The sequence below is a fragment of the Pongo abelii genome, chromosome 2, assembly GCF_028885655.2.
Source record: "Pongo abelii isolate AG06213 chromosome 2, NHGRI_mPonAbe1-v2.0_pri, whole genome shotgun sequence".
NCBI classification, from domain to species: domain Eukaryota; kingdom Metazoa; phylum Chordata; class Mammalia; order Primates; family Hominidae; genus Pongo; species Pongo abelii.
In genome coordinates, this window is record NC_085928.1 from 15,860,942 (window position 1) to 15,883,443 (window position 22,502).

At 40.4% G+C, this 22,502-nt stretch overlaps 1 protein-coding gene across 2 annotated transcripts in view; it reads right to left on the reverse strand.

The window, feature by feature from the left end:
- CASR (calcium sensing receptor) overlaps positions 1–13,876 on the reverse strand; it is a 112,966-nt gene extending 99,090 nt beyond the window's left edge. Inside the window, exon 1 of one of the 2 annotated variants that reach the window (XM_002813225.5) lies at positions 13,732–13,876. The gene's annotated coding sequence lies outside the window, so the exon portion shown is untranslated. Of the gene's footprint in view, positions 1–13,009; positions 13,214–13,731 lie in introns of those variants that run through there. The other variant, XM_063722641.1, reaches the window with a different exon arrangement.
- Between the last annotated feature and the right edge of the window lie 8,626 nt (positions 13,877–22,502).

Genomic DNA, 22,502 nt, shown 5'->3' on the forward strand with positions numbered 1-22,502 from the left:
ACTAAGAAAAAAAGAGTTATTAAAGAAACTGAGGAGACAGAATGTTGTGTCTATAGAAATGCTTATTTGGTTATGGGGGAAATTGTAAATATAAAATGGGAACACTGATAAATATGAACATTGGTCAAAGGTCTTGTAATTTTTAAAAAAGTATAGATTTTCCTTCACAATGTGAGTGAAGGTAAAGAAAGATAGCTACTAAACTCTAGAGGAAAAAATAAGGGCTGCTGGGGTTCACAAAACTAGTAGAGGGAGGTGGAAAGGACATTTAGTTAGTTAGCTTGCTTTGCTCAAACAAGTTATGAATTTCCCACCGGAGCCACACAAGGATACACAGCACCAGACAAAAGTTCAGTTTTGTGCCAATATTTCCAGGCCAAATGATTAGCTCCCAAGCTCAGCCCACCAGGTTGGTGGGCAAAAAAATGACCAAGGAGTTAGCATAAAAACACCAACAGAGGAAATGCCCAAGATGGAAGTCCAAAGAGTTGTTGGTCAAAGGGTACACACTTCCAGCTCTAAGATGAATAAATTCTGGCGCTCTGATGTACAGCATCTTGGTTGTAGTTAATAATACTGTATTGTACACTTGAAATTGGCAAAGAAAGTAGATCTTTAATGTTGTGACCACACATACAAAAAAAGGTAACTGAGGTGAGGTGATGGATATGTTAACTAGCTTGATTGTAGTAATCATTTCACAATATTTACATATGTCAAATCATCACATTATACATCTTAAACATATACAATTTTATTTGTCAATTATACCTCAGTAAAACTGGGGGTAGCAAAGGGGACAACATGCAGACATTTTTCCTATTAAAAAAATAACCACCATCCTGGGCAACATGGTGAAACCCCATCTCTACAAAAAATACAAACATTTGCTGGGCATGGTGGGGCACGCTTGTAGTCCCAGCTACTTGGGAGGCTGAGGTGGGAGGATCACCTGAGCCTGGGGAGGTCAAGGCTGCAGTGAGCTGTGATTTCACCACCACACTCCAGCCTGGGTGACAGAGTGAGACCCTGCCTCAAAAACAAAACAAAACAAACAAAAACAAACCCCAAAAACAAAAACCAAAAAGTTAAAAAAAAGTAAATGTCAATTAAAAATTAATTATTACATAGTAAAAAAGATAAAAGAATAAAAATTAGTCTTAATTCCAGCACCTTACTTCATCTCACAGCTTTTCACATTTTTAAATATATGCTACATATTCATGTCCTAGTTTGATGTCATTTGTCTTTCAGTTTATTTTGTAGTATCTATTTTTTAAAAATTGATTTAATCTGAATCCTATGGTATGTTATTTACCATACCATATGTTGCATATGTTATTTACCATACTATACATTTATGTTATTTACCATACCGTACCATGTGTTTATATCATAAACACATTTCTATGTCACTACATAGTCTTTTTCCACATGATTTATAATTACTATTTGGTATTTCATTGATTATGTATCATGCTTTATTTAGCCAATTCTCTTTTATTGGACATACAACCTGTTTCAAATATTTCATATTATGAATATGGCCATCCTGAATTTCCTTAGGGTAAAATCTTTGAACATATTAATGATTATTTCCTTAGCATAAACTCAGGCATGGGAATTGTTAGATTAAAGGATAAGAATATTTTAAAAAGCTTTTTATATGTATTGCTAAATTGCCCTCCAGAAAGGGTGTATTCATTTATACTCTCACAGCAGGGTATGAGAGAGCTATTGAAAAACTCATTACATTTTTAAAAGGTGAGTTAAAAGATTCCATAAACTACATTTTTGACTATGGGCTTTGGAATGATATGAATTGATTTTGAATCTAGGTTGTTCCACTTACTAGCCATGAGACCTCATACAAATCACTTAACCTGACTAAACTTCAGTTTTCCCATGTGTACTGGGATAATAACTACCTAAAATTTTTGATAGGATTAGACGAAGAAATGTATAAAATCTTTAGCATAATGCCTAACGCATTGTCAACACTAAATAAACAGTAAATGATATTCCTCAGGATAACTTTTTCCCCTAGTGTTCCACTATGAAAACTACCAAGAATAGCACATGGAATGAGGCACCAAAGAGAAGAAATTCAGATTACAGAACACACCAAAGGAAAGCATCAAGAACACCACAAAGCTGGTTCATAAATATGGGTCAGAAAAACCCGTTTGAACAAGAAAATTAATTCAATCTGAAATTATGCAATAGTGGTGGTGTCAGTGTAGCAGTGTAGCTGCATGAACCTGTAACACAAACACAACCAGCACTTTTGTACTAAATGGATGGGGAGGAAATGAAAGCACCACAGGAAATCTCACCCTTTTGCTGGGAGGCCCAGCTGCTCTGTAGCCCTGTTACAAGGAAATGACAAGTTGTGGGAAAATTACAAAAGGAAGATTACAAGCTCTGGGATGTGTAAGTTGAGTGTTGACTGCTGTCATAGTGGGTTGATAACACTGCCCAACTAATAATAGGAGTAATAACCTCAGAAAGATGGGGAAGGGAGGAGGGATGGAGGGAAGTGAAGAAAGAGAGGGAGGAGGAAAAAGGAGGAGAAGGAGCAGCAGGAAGTAGGAGGAGGAGGAGGAAAAAGTAAGAAGAAGAAAGGAGGAGGAAGAGGAAGGGAGGTGGCAGGGAAGAATATAACCAAAGTGTACGGACCAAGTGAATGTGTTGGCCATGCTGCTCCCAACAGATCTCACTGCAGAAAGTAGCTCCATAGATGTATAAGCTGGGAATGGGCAGGCAAGGACTCTTGACATATATACTTGGGTGATAACATGGATGTTGGGTGAAACTGGGAAGTACAATAATGAAAACGGAATTTGAATAAACATGGAAAGAAGGAAGGGAGTTCTGGAAACCCTCAAGAGGGACAAGGGTTATAAGACATGGCTAGTACCTCTCTGCCAAGTAGAGGAAAAGTTCCTTCTCACAACATTCATGAGAAAAGCTCCTTCTCATAAAAAAACTTCCCTCTCATGACATTGTGGAACCACAAGGCAAACACTAACAAACCACACACAGGGAGGGAGATTAGAAAGGTGAAACCTGGCCTATTTTTTTTTGCCTTCTTGTTGGTGTGGCTTGATTTCACCAAGATAGGAAGGGACAAGTGGTGAGTAGGGGGACAGGAAGGAAGAAGAGTAGAAAGTGGGGGATGAAGGAGGCAATCAGTCCTTACCATGGCTGTTCCAAGGGGGATCCAGAGATGCATGAGATGGGCCCTGTTTTCAAAGAGCTCTAAATCCAGTTAGGAAGACAAAAATCCCTTGGTGAAAAAAAACAAATGCATATATGATAAAAGGCCAACTAGGAACAACAGATGCAGCTGAGTGTAGGCTGTGCAAGTATATTTGGGGACACTTCATGTTATAGAAGGCCTAGATTGGTACCTGAATAGGTGATAAGGAGATAGGGAGTTCCAAGCTGGGGACTCTGCAGGAATTAAGTAATGGAGGCAGGAATGAGAAGGCATGTAGACTGGAGAGCACGGGATGTGTACCACCATGTGAAATGCGCGGGACAGTAAAATGAAAAGAGCTTAGGCTTTGGGGCCAAGATGACTAGTTTCCACCACCTACAAACCCTCAGGCCTAGGACCTCAGTCATCTCATCACTTAAATGCGGGTTATTGGGAGGGTTTTTATCCCTTCCAGGATAAAAAGCATAAAGTATAAAAACCCTTCCAATAACCCTCCTTTCAGGGTTGTCAGAAGGATAAAAAAATAAAGTAACTGTAGTAATTGTGTTACTTTACTGTGACTAGATTTGGCAGATATAATCAATGTTAATCCTTTCCATAGTTTTACCTTTCTTACAGAATCTCCAAGATTCTGTTTATGAATTAATAACAATCTTACACATTTGAAAAGACTAATTTTGAAGTCAAAGCTAACTAGAGAGCAGGTATATGTATTTTGAACTAATCTCTTGGCCAAGAAACTTTCCACTTTTAACTGTGTTACTGGCACATGGTAAGTATTCAGAAACTGATAAATAATTTTATTACATTACTATTCCTAAGAATAAAAGCACTCCATAGAAATGAGAGGATAGGGCCGGGCACGGTGGCTCATGCCTGTAATCCCAGCACTTTGGGAGGCCAAGACAGGTGGATCACTTGAGTTTAGGAGTTTGAGACCAGCCTGGCCAACATGGTGAAATCCTGTCTCTATCAAAAATACAAAAATCAGCCGGGCGTGGTAGTGCATGCCTGTAATCTCAGCTACTTGGGAGGCTGAGGCAGGAGAATTGCTTGGAGGCAGGAGAATTGCTTGAACCCAGGAGGTGGAGGCTGCAGTGAGCTGAGATCGCCCCATTGCACGATAGACTGGGTGACAGAGTGAGTGAGACTCAAAAAAAAAAAAAAAAAAAAAAAAACCAGAAATGAGAGAATAGGAGAATGATAATATGAAAAAAAAAGGTCGAAGATTTTCAGAAATGAAAAGGTTCAAGTAAAAAGATACAATGTGAGGGGTGATGAAAATTAAAGAAGGAGTGGATTAGAGTGCGGCTACCTGCTCCCCTCTCCAAAAGTTAAAAACTTTCCAAACTTCGAGTTGTAACTTTAAATTTTAACTTGACTGAGCATATTTATAGTAAGAAGTTCACTTCTTCAGAAAACTAAGTAAGCTATGTGTGTTCATTTTTGCTGGTGGACAGGAGTTCCATGAAATCTGTATAAGCTGGAGAGGCAGCTGCAGAGAAAAGAGGTGATCCACAGATCAGCCTCACCATCATCGCCTGGGAGCTCACAGGAACTACATATATTTGGCTCCTACTGCAGACCCGCTTAATCAGATTTTCTAGGGGATGGACATTGGCAATCTATGCATTAAGAATATTCCCCACCTTAAAGTTTGAGAGCCCTGGGATGGAAGATTTGCGAAAGTTTCTTGGGCAAGAGATTAGTTCAAAATACATATACTTGCTCTCTAGTTAGCTTTGACTTCAAAATTAGTCTTTTCAAATGTGTAGGATTGTTATTAATTCATAATGAGAATCTTGGAGATTCTGCAAGAAAGGTAAAACTATGGAAAGGGATTAACATTGATTATATCTGCCAAATCTAGTCACAGTAAATAGAATAAAGTAGATCTGTGTCAGCTCACTGATGTTTTGCTGCTAATTAAGTTACATAAAACCTTTAGGTGTTTAGAGCTTTGAAGATTTTGGAAGTGTAGACCTGTATGAACCCATTTAAGTCACATAACAGCCCTATATGTTTGATACTCTTATTGTCCCCATTGTACAGATGAAAAAAGTAGGGCCTGGAGAGTTTCCAAAGTTACAGGGCAGAGTTACATGACAGTTACATGACAGAGCCAGAATTTGAATCCAGGTGGTAAGACTCAAAATCATGCTTTTAGCTGCTAGCCTATACTGCTTCCTATCCACCACATTATATTTAACCATTCCCTTATTGTTGGACTCACAGGCTTTTTCTTGTGTTTCAGTTTCAAATACTCACTGTGAAGAACATCATTGGGAATAAGTCTTTAACCATATTTCTGATAATTTCTTAATGATACAATCCCCAAAATGAAATTCTTTGGTCAAAGGCTGTGAACAGTTTTAAGACAATTGTTTTCCAGGTAATTTGTTATGACAGTTTCCATTGTGCCCCACTCCACTAGCATTATCTTCAACATCTTAATGTTCCTGATAAGGAAATTGGTATATCATTGTAAAAGTGCTTCCCTTATTTAAGAAAAGTTAAAATATTTGTATGTTTCACCATCCATGTGATTGTCTTCATTTGAAAACCATTACATCCTTTGGGTAATTTTTTGAAACCATGGTCTTAATGTTCTTCCTATTAAATTTTATGAGCTCTTTATATTTACAAATTTGAACCTTTTGGCATATTTGTTGCAAAATTTTTTGAGTTTATTTTCATTTTAATTTAATTATAACTTTTTATATACAAGTATTTTAAATGTGGGCTAGGCATGGTGGCTCATGCCTGTAATCCCAGCACTTTGGGAGGCTGAGGCGGGTGGATCACCTGAGGTCAGGAGTTCATGGCCAGCTTGGGCAACATGGTAAAACTCAGTCTCTACTAAAAACACAAAAATTAGCCAGGCATGGTGATGTGTGCCTGTAATCCCAGCTACTTAGGAGGCTGAGGCAGGAGAATTGCTTGAACCCGGGAAGCAGAGGTTGCAGCGAGCCAAGATCACACTGTTGCACTCTAGCCTGGGTGGCAGAGCAAGGCTCCATCTCAAAAAAACAAAACAAAACAAAAAACAAAAAAACCCAAGTATTTTAAATGTTTATGTAATGAAATCTATCAATATTTTCCTTCATGATTCTCTGCTACTTTCATACTTAGAAAGAACTTCCTCATTCTTACAAAATATCCACTGCTCCCCTCTCCAAAAAATAAAAACATTCCAAACTTCAAGTTGCAACTTTAAGTTTTAACTTGACCGAGTGTATTTACAGTAAGAAACTCATTTCTTCAGAAAGCTAAATAAGCTATGTGTTTTCATTTTTGCTGGTGGACATCCTTTGAATTCTGTGAAATCTGTGTAAGGTGGAGAGGCAGCTGAATCTTGGGAAGAGCAGAGAGCTAGGAGTAAGTAGAATCAGCAACGTTAACCAGATCTTTTATTTATAGTTGCACTTTCTTTGGCAAGCCAACCTTTCAGTACCCTGGTTTCCTAATTTGTAAAATGGAGATAATACCTTCCCTGCTCAGCTGCCTTATTTATCTCCTGACATGTTCTGGGAATCAAATGAATTAACATTAAGAGGGTGCTTTGTCAATTGCTGACTGTTATACCAGTCTACATATTGAGATTTGTTCATTCACCAAGTCACTCATTCATTTGTTCATTCATTCATTCATTCATTCATTCATTCAGCTCCTCCAATGTACCAGGCACTATGATGGATTCTGGAGTTTCAATGTTGAATAAGACATGCTGTCTACACTTGATGAGCTTGAACAACGTGTATTAGCTCATATAAGTCTTTCAACAACTAAAGAGGTAAGTAGTGTTAATAACTGCAGTTTACAGATAAGGAAAATGGGGCATAGAGAGGTTGAACAACCTGCCCAAGGTCACAAAGCCAGTGAGCTGTCAAACTGAGATACAAGCTTGGGTAGTCTAATTCCTGGCCCCAGGCTATTACCACTGTAGTGTACTGCCTCTCAAAAGATGAGGATGAATGGAAATTGGTTGATAATTGCATAAACTTTACTTGGACTATTTTCATTTTTAAGAGTGTGAAAAGAGAAGATTACCTAGCCTCCTCACTACCTTTCCCCGAATCTCTTAATCGACAAGCACTTAGCACAAGGGCTCTAATGGGCAGGGGCTTGGAGCATAGGGATGAGTAGACCCAGATCCTGACCCAAAGGAGTGCATGATTGGATGCACTGGAAGCCTGAAGCTGTGGTAGAGAGCCTCAGCCTGAGTGTCACCCCCACCACCATCAGCTGTTTAAGATCAGCTTGCACCCTCCACCCCACTTCTCTTCCTACCCAGTCTCTCTCACAAGGGCTACCAGACTGGAGATCTGGGCACCACAGCTGGCGTCTCAACTCAACTGTGTTGAGTACACAGTGCCAACTCAACGAATCTGACATGCAGTTGGGACCCAACTGGTGAACAAAACTAAACTAAAAGCTTATGTCAAATTATAGAATATTTAGAAAAACTATATGAAAGATATGATAATTCTTTCAACCATCAACTTCTGTTAAGAGAAGAAAAGCAAAACTTTGTTCCTAAGGACAAACAATTATTGAGGGGTACAACTACAATTTATTTGAGCCTGCTTCTTTCTACCTACATGAAAAACAAAAGATAAACAAAAAATATGCTTAACAGGAACTCTACCAACAGAAAATATGGGAGGAAGAAGTCAAATTACTCAATTTTTCTATTTGTTAGTAATTTTACTTGCATGTGTGTGACAGACTTGTTGAAGGAAGAATGGCTAAAATTAGTTTCCTCTCTGCAGGTATCATATTACCTTTGCCCCCATCATCACTGATAAGCATTCACTGAGGGTGGAGGAAAACAGGTTTCCACCCTGGTTCCCAGGGAAAAAAAATCAATCATAGATGAAAAGCACATTAAAACAAATTAATTCAGGTTACTTAACCCAAGAAATCTGCACGCTTCCTGCTTTTTCAATGTGAGGAAAGACCCTGGGGATTAACTGAGCCAAAGGATATGAGCTAGTTAAGCACCCACCATACGCCACACATTGTGTTTAGCACATTTAACTCATTTAAACTTCACAACCGCCCTGTGAAGGAGACATTACCTTAGCTTCACAGATCTCAAAGGAATGTCCACCACTAAAACCTGAGGCTCAGCTAGGTTAATGTCATGCTGAAGGTCAGAGATAGAAAGCCCACTTTCCACCAAACTAGACTGTCCATGGCAGAGGCTGACCTTGTTTTCCTCATTTCATATTTGACCATCTCACTCATTTGGCTCTGCCTAATTATAATGTTCATTTCTGTGGCTTTGAGTAATAATACAGTTGTTTGAGCAACTGAATCCAAAAGCACACCCTTAATCAGCACTTCCTAGTATCCACCTTCGGTGGAAACAGTAATAAAGCTCTCGGCAGCTTTTCAACAAACACTATCACACATGTCTGTATAGTTTCCTGCCTTATGAATGGATACTGTGGTTACCAAGACTGCATTGCATGATGAAATAGGAACTACCTGAATCCTCTAATTCTCATGGACTTTAATAAAGTCCGTGTGGGCACCTCAATTAGTGCTTATTGTATATGAGAAGACATGAGAAAAAGGAGAAAAAAGTGAATCAGGCTGGTGTCAGGCAAGGTACACGTGTCGCTTCAAGGCAATGACAAATAGGTGAAGTCTAATGTCCACCCACTTTGAACTGAAAGCCTCCCAGAAATAGAAAGAGAGAATAAGAGAGAGAGAGAAGATGGATATTATATTTGGTATGGATTAACTGATCCTATTTTATGTTCAGACACAGAAATGGTCAAGGGCTCTTCTGAATCAGAGATAGCATTTTTTTGGTACCAATCATGAAGTTCTCTGTATACAAGCACTTCCCAGATTCCTGATCCCCAGTCCTGGTTGATACTCACTTCTTTTTTTCTATCCCAAGATCACTTGAATGACAGAGTCAAAGGATAACAGACCAGAATCTCAGGCTTCACCTCTTCAAATCCTCTCCCTCACTGACCACATCTAATGAGTAACTTAGTTCTGTGGTGGAGTCTACTTTGAGGATATCTCAAGCATTTAGCTAGTTTTCTCCATGGTTGCTGCCATGACCACCATGGTTCAGGCCACCATTACCATTATCTAAATGGTTATAATGTCTCTAAATAGTTACTTTGTTCCAAATGACCCCCCTTCAACTCAGCATCCACATGCAGCCAGAGTGACTGCAAAAATGCTCACGAGTCACTCCTCTATGTAAAACCCTCCAGCAGCTTCCTTTGCCCTAGAATAAATAATGAATAGCCAACAATTCCTGAGCACATAATCTGTGCATATCTTATCTGAATCTTTGCAGCAATCCTATGAGGGAAGTATTACCTTTATTACCATTAATTACCGTGGCTAAATTACTTAACTGAGGTCCCACAGCTAGAAAGTGGCAGAACCACGACTCAAACCTTTGTTTCTGTGACCCCATCGTGCATACTTTAGCCACCTTGCTAGCCTCCCTACCTCTTGGCTCCTTATGCTTCAGCTCCTTGAACCACTTGCAGGTCCTAGAACTTGCCATGATATTTCATGCCTCTGGTTTAGTTGTTGCTAATTGCTTGTTTTTGCATATGAATCTCTCTCCCATTATACCTTCTTCTTTTGTCTACCTGGTGTCACTCCTCACCTTTCAAGATTCAACTCAAGCTTTACCTCCTCCAAGAACCTTTCCCTGACCGTTCCTCCTTTGGTAGAATTGACCACTCCCTTCCCTTATACATCAACATACCCTGATTATGCTTTCATTGTAATGAACACAATACTATCTGCACATGGATGAGCATGACTCCCTCTCTTAGACTTCTATGAACTCCTTAAATGTTGGGACTCTGTCCTAGTAATTGGTTTTAATTATACTGTCTAGCACAGCTCTGGGCACATACAAGGTTTACTGTAAACACTGTTGAATGAATAAAAATATTTGTTTGAATGTTAAATATGTTGCTTCAGTGCAATTGGTGATTTTTTTCTTTACTGAAGAGCTGTATATGAATCTTTGAAAAGGATCATGCAGCTTTAGAATAACTGAAAAATTCTGGCATCCTCCCAGTTAGAGCAGTGGCTAGGGATGGAAGGAAGATATTACAGCCCACCTGCCACACCTATTTTCACCTATCAAAGAATCTATTTAGTGATAACATTGAACAGTCAGTGTATAAACCACATTTGGTATCAGGGTTATATATATATTTACCTTATTAATGGGAATATGGATGATTCACATTTGAACTGCAATGCACACATTTTATTGTACACAATAAAATAAGTGGATAAGAATAAAGTTAATTGAAACATTTAATTATAAAGCAAGAATACAGCAATGGCAAACCATGACCAACTGAAGACAATGCAATTGATACTGTGATAACAGAGCATTCTTTCCCAAAGTGCCAAAAATGCCAAGTTGGCACATGTGCTCATGTAGTACAGCAAATGTCACAGGGCGGTCAGTCTTCTTAATGACTAGCAGCCAAACACCATTCCTAATGGATACATTCTGGTCCTACATCAACAACAAATATATCCTCAACCTTCCTCTCCATCTTTGAATCTTGGCTCAAGGGAGATCTCCTTGAGAAAGCCTTCCCTGGTCTCACAGTTCAGTCTGTATACACCCTCAAAGAACTTCGTTTCTTTCCTTTAGACAGTTTATCTTAGTTTGTAATAACTTATAGTCAATATTTATTTTCCTAACAGCTGCCACCCCAAAGCATCTATAAGCTCCAGGAGAGCAGGGACCTCACCTGGTTTTATATACCAGTTAGTTCCCAGTGACTGGCACATAGCTAGGCACTCTATAAACATTTTGAATGATGAATGATGAACGATTTTTTTACCTCTTACTCACTGCTGTGTTATCTTAAGAATTATATGCAACTCCTCACCAGTCTCAAAAACTTCTTCCTCTTCATTATACCCCTACCCTATCACAAGGATCAGTCATTATTTTCTCACCCTCTCCTCCCCACTCTCTCCCACCAAAAAGTCTTAGAAGTGGCAGCTTCTAATCAGCCTGAACTTTCTGACATGGTTGGGATCCAGTTCAAGGTTATGCAATATGAAAAGATAAACAAAATAAAGGAAAAATGTGGAGACTGGAGTACCTATTAGGTGATTTTAAACAATGGACATAGCTCCTAAACAACCTGCTAATTCAGTGAAAATGAAAATTTTTAACTAATTTAATTTCAACCACTCTGTTTTATCATAGAGACAAAAACTGGTTGATTTGCTGATTTTTTTTCACTTACTATGTTTTGGTCTAGCATAGAAGAAGTCTTGGAACAGAGCTGACTGCTGATTGTTGGCAGGAAGTAACTCGCATGTGTGGTCTCTTAGAAATTATATGGAAACTGTTCCTAAATGACAGGGCTCTGTGCTCGAGGAGTCTTCTCTACTCAAGGGTCTCGGCCTGCTTCTTCCTTCCTACTTCCTCTCCAACTTCTCCTACATCTTCCCCTCCCCTTTTGTCCACCACAAAGCTTTGTCCCTCAGCTCCTTCATTGGACACCTGGGAGGCAGGTATAAAGCACCCGCTCTCCCAGGTTCCTACAGAGGAAAAATCCTAGGCATGCCAGTTAGGGAATCCTGGAGTGGAGATGGGAAAAGCAACAGCAAGGTGTGACTGATGAAACTCTGTTTTAAGGAAGAGGAACTACTGTGGTGTTAAGTTCTGGAAATCCAGAGCATTTCAGAAAACAGCCTGCATTATTTCTCTCAGTAACAGACTACCTAAACTGCACTTGGAAGATCCAGTTTAAGGGGAAAGATAAGTGTGTTTAGAACTTGTCAGGGACTCTTCCCCAATGTGCCTTTTCTTCAAATCTCTGGGATAATTGAAGCAAGTAAACGAAATGTCTTCTCGTTAGTGGGCTCCCTACCCTGAGGACAACCTGGTGAAAAATATTTGAGGACAAGAGAGGCGTTGCAAGAAGGAACACTGGAGATTAAGGGATGTGGGCAGTGGTGGTGACATCATTTTCTGGATAAAGAATCAAAAGACGGTGACAGAACACGTAGAGTGGGAAAGGCTATGGGTGTAGAAAGGAGACAGCAATAGACACACATGCTAGTGCAGGCATTGCCTCTAGAAGATAAATGTTTGTATTGTTTGACTTAAAAAAAGAAACATATGCATGTTATCCATTGAAAGCTATAATGTTAAAATAATGATAAGACTCCATCAGTCTGGTATGCCCTTTTTTTTTTCTCCCCAGGAAATACACATGGAGGCTGGTGCTCAGGCCCCGGGAACTGACAATCTAATTTGATGCCCCTGAAGCAAAGTCCCCAAGACAGCTGGTAGCTTGGACCAGGAATCCTGTGGGGGCACTGACGGCCCCTGGGGCCAGAGCTGACTCTGTGGCCCTCCCCTCCATATTCATACACTCTGTAAAAGCTACCTGTCCCCTTGTTAACACGTGGAAAGAGAGTCCTTTCTGACTATATCACAGGCAGAAACAAGGCAGAGGCACAAGAAACAACCAACAGCAGGCCTTTTGGTGCGCGCTCCCGTTCATTCGCGCGGGCGACCCGCTGCCCCTTCTAGGGGCACTGAACAATCCAGTTCTGAGCCGGGGAAAGCCTTGATCCTGTAATCTGGTCCCTACTTTCCCCCACGTTCACGCCCAATGCTCCCAGGCTGGAGCTGCTCCGGCGTGTGCCCCTCGTTCGGCCCCGAGCCCTTGGCCCCCAGACCCCGCCACGGCCCCTCCCCCACCGGGGGCGCTTTCCGCCAGCCTTCCTTGGGCTCCCCGGTCCTACCTGCGCCGCGGCCAGGGCTCCCTCGCACAGAGGCAGCTCCGGCCCCTCGGCCGTGGGTCTCCACGAGGATGGGCTCGGGTCTGATCTCAGGACGGCGCGCAGACCCCGCTCCCTATGCCAAGGTCACGGTCTTGGAGAGGCGCGCTTGGCTCGCTGCGCTCCTGGCGCCCGCCTTCGGGTCCGGCCGCAGCAGCCCCCGCAGACCCTCTGGGCGGCCGCTGCGGCCCCGGCCCCGGCCCCGGAGCTCCGCCCCTCTCCTGCTCCCCGCCCGCTTGCCCCCTCGGGGTCCCCGACTGCCGAGCCCAGCTCCCCTCGTAGCCCACTCGCGGGCTGCCCTCTAACCCCCACCCCAGTTAGTCCCGGTTCCTTCACCGTCTCCTTAGCCCGCAGAGAGCTTAGCTGACTCTTCAGGGTCGCTGAGGGCGTGTCTTCGGTTCCCCGAGGGCCACACGCCGGCTCGGGTCCCTAGCAGACGGCGAGCCCCGCGCTCAGGTCCTCTCCTGCCCTCTCCCGTGCCGATCCAGGGGTTCCCGGCTCCCAAATCCTGTTCCCGCTGTCCTCTTCCCCGACCCCTACTCCTTGGCGATGGAAAGGTTAGGGCGCTTACGACGCCACCAACGTTCTCTGTGCCGAGGGTGGCACAATTTTTTTTTTTTTTTTTTCTGATATAAGGCCAGAGATTCACAGTAAAATAAATACAAATCGCGTGCCCAAACTCTTACTCATTCTGCAAGACTCAGGTCAAGCGTTGCCTATGCCGCAAGACCTCGGTGCTGGCAAACAGCTCCCTCCTTCCACTCTCCTGCGCGAAGGGGCGCGCGGTCCTCCCTGGCTGCAGCCAGGTGCCTGTTGCACTTCGTCTACTCTACCCGACTCCACAGCGCGCTGCTTGGAGGCCCGGACCTGGCCTTGCTTATCCTTGTCCCTAGCCCCTGGCACGGTGCCTGCCACCCATCACAGCACTAGAATATTTTATGAATAAGTGGAAAATTAATTTCTTTTGTAGAAAACCAGTTTTTTTGGTATGTGTTTGTTTGTTTTTGGCTTTTTACTCTCAAATAAAGCATACTCCTTTGGGTGGGCAATTTGCTAGTCTCTATAAAGAAACACCAAAAATATTATCCCCTTTAATGCAGTATTCCACGCTTGCGGAAATTTCCATAACAAAATAATATTCGTGCGGAGATTTTTTTTTTAGCAGGATCATTTGTTACAGAAAATAATTTTAAAAACCACGAAAAGCAAAGAGAGCCAAACTGTCAACAGTAGGAAATTGGTTGAATAAATTAGGGTGACTTAATGGGACATTATACAACTGTTAAAATGATAAACATCAAGACAGAAGTGCTTCAAATTCTGTTTAGAATAAGGAGGGAGTATGTATTTATTTATAAAGCAAAAAAAAAAAAAGGAAAACATGAAGTAACGTGATAAAATGTCTGCAAAATACTGTTAAGCAAAAAGCAGAAAATTGGGTCGTTTACCATGTTTAAGAACTTCAAATAAAAATGCAGATTTCTTCTCTGCAAAATGGCGATAACATCTACCTCAAGGGGTCCTTGGAGTGTTAAATGAAATAGTCAAGGAAAGTGCTCAGTGTAGAATGGATACTCAACAAAGTTTCCTTTTCTTTTCTTCAATGGAACATAGACTCAAATCCAGCATGTCAAACACATCCTCGTTATGGCCCAGTTCTGCCCATTTGGCTTCCTTTCCCTCAAATACAGGGTAGGAGAAGGAGCTGAGCAAATGCTAAAGCACCAGTGAAGGGGGAAAATCTAGTTAATAGGAATAAATGTGAAGTCCTCCCTCAGGCCGAAACACCCAGCAATGTAAGTAATGGAGGATGTGGCTCAGTAGCGGTGCCTATCAAGATACCTTAGGTTTTATTTTAGTTGGCTACAAGCACAGCTTTGTGAACACCCAAAGGCTGAATGAGTTCAGTTCAAAACCTGAATGAGGCTGCAATCTTAGGCTGAATTGATACTCTTCACTGGTCAGATTACACCTGGGCATAATGTTCAAATTTGGGCACTATCTTTAAGAAAGTATTACTCTGAAGATCTATTATTGCTTCTATTTTAAAGACGAAGAAACTGATGCATACAGTTTCAGGTATTTAGGGTTGGGTGGCTAGGAGTTGGCAGAGCCAAGAGATGAACCTGATCAGCTTGACTTACAGTCCTGGTGCTTGATCACTTTACCAGTGTGTCCCAGTATGTACATCTTCCAGTAGAGATTGGAAGCTTGGTATTGGGTGGTGCCCAGACAATAAAATTAGATAACAGTGGATCACAAGGTGAAAAAAGATATGCCCTTTTTACTTCTTTTGTTCCTATGGATTATGTCAAGGAAGGAGTATCATTTTTGTGGTATTTGTCTTCACATCCCTCTATAACACTTGCTAATCTCCTGTTTTAACAAAGAGAGAGCTTACCTCTCGCTCAGAACCTTTGCTAGGCAACAGCTCCTAAGTAGAATTTAATATCATCGCTTTCTCTTCCATCTGTTATTATTCCTTATGCAGTTAAGTTCCAATTGACATAGTTTTCCACTGACAAAGTGATGTGGTTTCCATTTAAGGTAAATTTTCTTATGTGAGAAAAATGAGCAACTTGAAAGAAAGATCTAAAAGAACTAATAGGACCAGTGATATTTACATTTGGGAAATACAAGCCCATACTCTATTATGACCAGTGGATAGAAGGAATGACAGGCAGGTTTCAGTCCACAATGAATCAGGGCTGCCTGGGAAGATGCTGAAGGACAGCCTTGGGAGCTCAAACGCTATGGCTAGAAGCTTTAAAATTCCTGCCAACCAGGGGAATCTGGGATTCTTGACAGCAGGGCTTCTCAGGAATCTAACCTCTAGATACACAGATTTTGGAGCAAGTTACATTCACTCATTTTGGACAGATCCCAAAGAAGAGTTCCAAGTAAGCTCAGAACAATAGCAGCGCCTCTGTGACCATGGTATAATTAACAGAGCACTAGTAGATTCTCTCTAAGGTAACTTTTGAAAGAGAAAACATTTGGGAGGTTTACACTTCAATCATTTACTCCCTTACACCTTTTTCTGGTGTACCCTCTATTCCTAACATCCCCGAGGGCCAAGATGATGGGGCTGTTCCTCCTTCCTTTCATGTTCCAGCATTTCCCATCCCCAAATTCCATATCATGTGGCCTCTGTTTCCCCTAAGGCAGCTCCCCTTGCTATTTTTGTGAACCCTTTGGACAAGTATTAAAATGGATGTGTGGGGAAAAAAGGGTTTATAGGGTCCCCAGCAGTTAAAAAGTATCTTTGGTATAGGAAATTTATTTTGAAACCATAAAGTCTGAAAATCCATAATGTACAAAACCATAATCTGATTGCCTTTTGGTTCAAGAATATTTGGTGTGTAGACATCACCTGGGCCCCTGACTGCTAAGAACAGAAAGCCACTTGGGAAGCTATTAGGCAGATAAGCTGGAGGGAAAAGACCATTCAGACAGTCCAGTGGAAGGACTAAATGCTTCCACTGGAGGAGCTACATCAGGGGAAGCTTGTTCAATTGGATTAGGCAATTCTTTCCTGAGACACCTCTGATGCCTCTCTTTTCCTCACTCACTATCTCCAACCCATCTACAAGTCCTGATGGATTGACTTTCAAAATACAACCAGACTCAACCTCTTTTTCCTACCTCCACCACTACTAGCCCTATCCAAGCTGGCATCATCTTTCTCTTAGAAGATCTCCTGGCTGGTTTTCCTGCATCGGCCTTGCCTTCCTACAGGCTGTTCTTCCCAAAGCAACTGCAATGACACATTTAAAAATAAAATTGGATTCGGTCATTTCTCTGCTCAAAACCATGTCTGTAATGGATTCCTGTCTCAGAGTGAAATTCAGTAAAATTCATGGCCCATTAAGGCCAGATCATATGGGTCCTGGCTATGTCTCTGATCTCTCTACCAGCTTCCTTGGCTTCACACACACTGGTTTCCTTGCTGGTCTTTGGATGTGCGCAGCATACCCTGTGTTGGACCTTTGCATTGCATTTCCTTCTCTCAGTCTGGGGCTCTCTCCTTCCTTTTTTTTTTTTTTTTTTTTGGAGACTGAGTCTTGTTCTGTCACCCAGGCTGGAGTGCAGTGGCACAATCTCAGCTCACTGCAACCTCCGACTCCCGGGTTCAAGCGATTCTCTTGCCTCAGCCTCCTGAGTAGCTGGGATTACAGGTGCGTGCCACCATTCCTGGCTATTTTTTGTATTTTTAGTAGAGATGGGGTTTCACCATGTTGGTCAGGCTGGTCTCGAACTCCTGAACTTGTGATCCCTCCCTTCTTTTGCTCTCTATTCAGAGAGGTATTCCTTTGGCTTTCCTATCTCATAAATGACATAGCCCCTCTTTCATCTTACTCCATCACTGTTTCCTTACCCTGCTTTTTTGGGGTGTTGCAAACTTTACTGATGGCTTGAGAACAATAAAATTGGTGGTGAAGATGGAGTCACAGAGTGGTTAGAGCAAATTGTAGCATCAAAAACAATTTTATTTAATTTTTAAATTTTGTTTTGTTATTTTTTTTTAGATGGAGTCTCACTCTGTGGCCCAGGCTGGAGTGCAGTGGCATAATCTCGGCTCACGGCAAGCTCTGCCTCCTGGGTTCACACCATTCTCCTGCCTTAGCCTCCCAAGTAGCTGGGACTACAGGTGCCCACCACCACGCCTGGCTAATGTTTTGTATTTTTAGTAGAGACGGGGTTTCACCGTGTTAGCCAGGATAGTCTCAGTCTCCTGACCTTGTGATCCACCCGCCTCGGCCTCCCAAAGTGCTGGGATTACAGGCATAATAGAACACAATTTTAAAGTGAACATTAAATACTCTGCTCTTTAAAAACATTTAGGCAATCCAGCTACTGTGAATTTCTCCTTGACTATCTTTCCTCCTGGATTCCCAGTCTTTTGTCTCAGTAGTGTAGTATTTTCTCAATCTTTCTCCCACAGCCCTAACTCATCTTGGATTACTCTAAGAAACTCAGGTTCCAGTCTATTTTCTGTTTTTTTTTTAAATTTACTTATTTTATTGAAATATAGCACACATTTAGAAATCTGTACAACTTGAATAGCACTATAGAAACTCTCCATACCCTTTTTCATTCTGTAAAACCCACAGAGTAACCACTAACCTGATTTATAACACTATATATCATTTATATTTGTATTAATAGAACTATTTATTAAATACTCATTTGGTCTAGCTTCTTTCAACAATGTTTGTGAGATTCAACCATATTTTGCAGTAGTTTTTTTCCTTTTCATTGCTATATAGTATTCTGTTGCATGACTATCACAATTTATTGAACCATTTTACTCTTGATGGACATTCAAGTTTGCTTCCAGTTTTAAGCTATTATGGACAATGCTGCTATCAACATTCTTGTAGCTATTTCTTGGTGTGCCTGTGCTTGCATTTCTGTGGAGCAATATATGGCAGTAGAATTACTGGGTCAAAAGGTATGTATGTTTAGCTTTAGAGGATATTACCAAAGAATTCTCCAAAGTGGTCATACTCATTTACATTTCCACCAGTGGCAAATGAGAGTTCTTATGTATCCATTTCCTTACCAACACTTGGTATAATCTTTTAAAAAATGATTATTTATGGCCGGGTGCGGTGGCTCACGCCTGTAATCCCAGCACTTTGGGAGGCCGAGGCAGATGGATCACCTGAGGTCAGGAGTTTGAGACTAGCCTGACCAACACGGAGAAACCCCGTCTCTACTAAAAATACAAAAAAATCAGCCAGGTGTGGTGGTGCATGCCTGTAATCACAGCTACTTGGGAGGCTGAGGCAGGAGAATTGCTTGAACTCAGGAGGCGGAGGTTGTGGTGAGCCGAGATCGTGCCATTGCTGCACTCCAGCCTGGGCAACAAGAATGAAACTCCGTCAAAAAACAAAAAAACAAAAAAACAAACAAAAAAACAAAAAAACAAAAAAACACAACAAAAAAACCAGATTATTTATAACTCTGGCTGGTATAAACTGGTATCTCACTGCAATTTTAATTTGTGTTTCCCTGATGATTAGTGAAGCTGAATACCTTTTTCAATGTTTATTGACTAATTGGATAGTCTTTTCAATGAAAAGCCTGTCTTTCCTTCTCTCCTTCCTTTAAAAAAATTGGGTTATTTCTCTTTTAGAAAACTAATATATAAGTGTTTCTTTTATATTTTAGGTATAGGTTATTTGTCAAGTGTAGATTTTTTATTGTAAATTGCCGATTTATAATTATATAAACTTATGGGGTACAAAGTGATTTTATAATTTACTAATACAATGTGTATAATTAAGTCAGCTAGTTAACATATTCATCATCTCAGATACTTAACATTTTTTGTGGTGAAAACATTTAAAATTTACCCTTTAATTACTAAGACTGTAGATATTGCAATATCATTTCCATTTCTGTGATTTGCCTTTTTATTCTCTTAATAGTGCCTTTTTATGAAGAGAAGTTCTTATTTTTAGTGTAGTCCAATTTATTCATCTTTTTCTTGATGGTTAGTGTGTTTTAGTTCTGCTTAAGAAAACTTTGCCTACATCAAGTCACGAATATATTCTCCAATGTTATCTTTTAAAAGCCTTATTATTTTGCCTTTTAGATTAAGATCTAAAATCCACCTGGAATTGATTTTTGTATGGGTGAAGTTTCATTTTTTTCCAATGGATATCCTGTTGACTCGGCACCATTTATTAAAAATATCCACCTTTCTCTACTGCTCTGTGTCACTCTTGTCATAAATAAAGTACCAGTATACGTGTGGGTCTGTTTCTTTACTCTTTATTGTATCCCATCAGCCTGTTTGTCTGTTCTTTTGCCAAAATATCACACTGTCTTATTTATCGTGGCTTTACGATGAGTCTTGAAATCTGGTACAATAAGTTCTCTAACTTTATTCTTCTTTAAGGTCCCTTGCCTCTCCATGGCCATTTACTTTCATATACATTTTTAGAATCATCTGATCAGCACACACACACACCCCTTAATTTTGGGGAATTACACTGAATCTATAGGTCGATTTTGGAGAAAATGGACATCCTGATAATATTTAGAGTTCCAATCTGCAAACACAGTATAGCCTTCTATTTATTTAAGTATTCTTTAATTTCTCTCACTAATGCTTTATACAATTTTCTGTGTAGAAGTCTTGCACATATTTTGCTGGATTTATTCCTAGATATTTGATGCTTTTTGATGCAATTTTACTTGGCATCTTTAAAAAATTTTATTCTCAATTCACTGTTGCTGGTACTTTGCTGTATTTTTCTTCTTAGGGTACATCATCACCTCAACACAACATATTATATATTTATGTATTATTGTTTATCTCTCTTGCATTAATGTAAACTCGATGAGAGGAGAACTTTTGTCCATTTTGGTCACTGCTTTATCTCCAGTGCCGGAAAACATTTCTGGCAAATACTAGACATCATAAATACTTATTGAGTTGAATTGATTTACCTTGGGTTGAATCAGCTGCTTGCAACTCTCACTCTTTCTTTCTCTAGAACAATAGGAGTAAGTCTTCTTTTTTTTCCTTCAACTTTTATTTTAAGTTCAAGGGTACATGTGCAGGATGTGCGGGTTTGTTATGTAAGTAAACATGTAACATGATGGTTTGCTGCACAGCTCATGCCATCACCAAGGTATTAAGCCAAGCATCCATTAGCTGTTCTTCTTGATGCTCCCCCTCCTCCCACCCAACCCTGTTGTTCCTGCCACCCCATGTGTCCATGTGCTCTCATCATTCAGCTCCCACTTATAAGTGAGAACATGCAGTGTTTGGTTTTCTGTTCCTGCATTAGTTTGCGGAGGATACTGGCTTCCAACTCCATCCAGGTTCCTGCAAAGGAGATGATCTTTTTCCTTTTTATGGCTGCATAATATTCCATGGTGTATATCTACCACATTTTCTCTATCCAGTCTATCATTGATGGGCATTTAGGTTGATTCCATGTCTTTGCTATTGTAAATAGTGCTGCAATGAACATATGCGTACATGTATCTTTGTAACAGAATAATTTATATTTCTTTGGGTATATACCCAGTAATGGGATTGCTGGGTTAAATGATATTTCTGCCTCTCGATCTTTGAGGAATTGCCACACTGTCTTCCACAATGGTTGAACTAATTTACACCCCCACCAACAGTGTAAAAGCATTCCTTTTTCTCCACAACCTCTCCAGCATCTATTGTCTTTTGACTTTTAATAATTGCCTTTCTGACTGGTGTGAGACAGTATCTCATTGTGGTTTTGATTGGCATTTCTCTAATGATAGTGATATTGAGCTTTTCTTCATGCTTGTTGGCCACATGTATATCTTCTTTTGAGAAGTGTCTGTTCATATCCTTTGCCCACTTTTTAATGTTTTTTTTTCTTGTAAATTTGTTTAAGTTCTTTGTAGATTCTGGATATCAGACCTTTGTCAGATGGATAGATTGAAAAGTTTTCTCCCATTCTGTAGGTTGTCTGTTCACTCTGATGATAGTTTCTTTTGCTGTGCAGAAGCTCTTTCATTTAGTTAGATCCCATTTGTCAATTTTTGCTTTTGTCACAATTACTTTTGGTGTTTTTGTCATGAAATCTTTGCCTGTGCCTATGTCCTGAATGGTATTGCCTAGATTTTCTTCTAGGGTTTTGATACTTTGGGGTTTTACATTTAGGTATTTAATCCATCTTGAGTTAATTTTTGTATAAGGTGTAAGGAAGGGGTCCAGTTTCAATTTTTGGCATCTGTCTAGTCAGTTCTCCCAGCACCATTTATTAAATAGGGAATCCTTTCCCCATTGTTTTTGACAGGTTTTTCAAAGATCAGATGGCGGTAGGTATGTGGTCTTATTTCTGCGTTCTCTATTCTGTTCCATTGGTCTATGTGTCTGTTTTGTACCAGTATCATACAGTGTGGTTACTGTAACCTTGTATTATAGTTTGAAGTGGCACATGACTCCTCATCAGCTCTCTCCCAGCAACATTTACTTCCCAAAGCCAAACACTTCAGTTCTTTCAGTAGTCCTTTCCTCATGTGGCAAGAATCTCTCTCGTCATATTATCTGCTTCCCTTAGTACATGGCTCTGCTTTGCCAATGTTTTCAATTTGAACTTTTTCAATTTGAACTCCCAGAAGTGATTTGGTTAATGCACATGTTAAAGTTAGAATATCCCTTGCCTAAGCTGGCCCACTTTTATTTACTGTCATAATATTAATGTACAGGAAGATTGTGATTGAAGAAAATTCCCCTGATTTTTTTTAACACAAGTGTCTCAAAGTCAGGCTCTCTTCATCCTCTATTTTAAAAATAAAATTTAATTATTTTAACATAAACGTAGAACTTTTGCCAGAGGTAGTTATACTCTAAAGCTAATAAAGCTTAAGCTTCGGGGTCTTTCATTCATATGGCCTCTGTGAATGCTGAGAGATTCTGGGACTTGTAGAGTGTTCTAGGTGGGGAGTA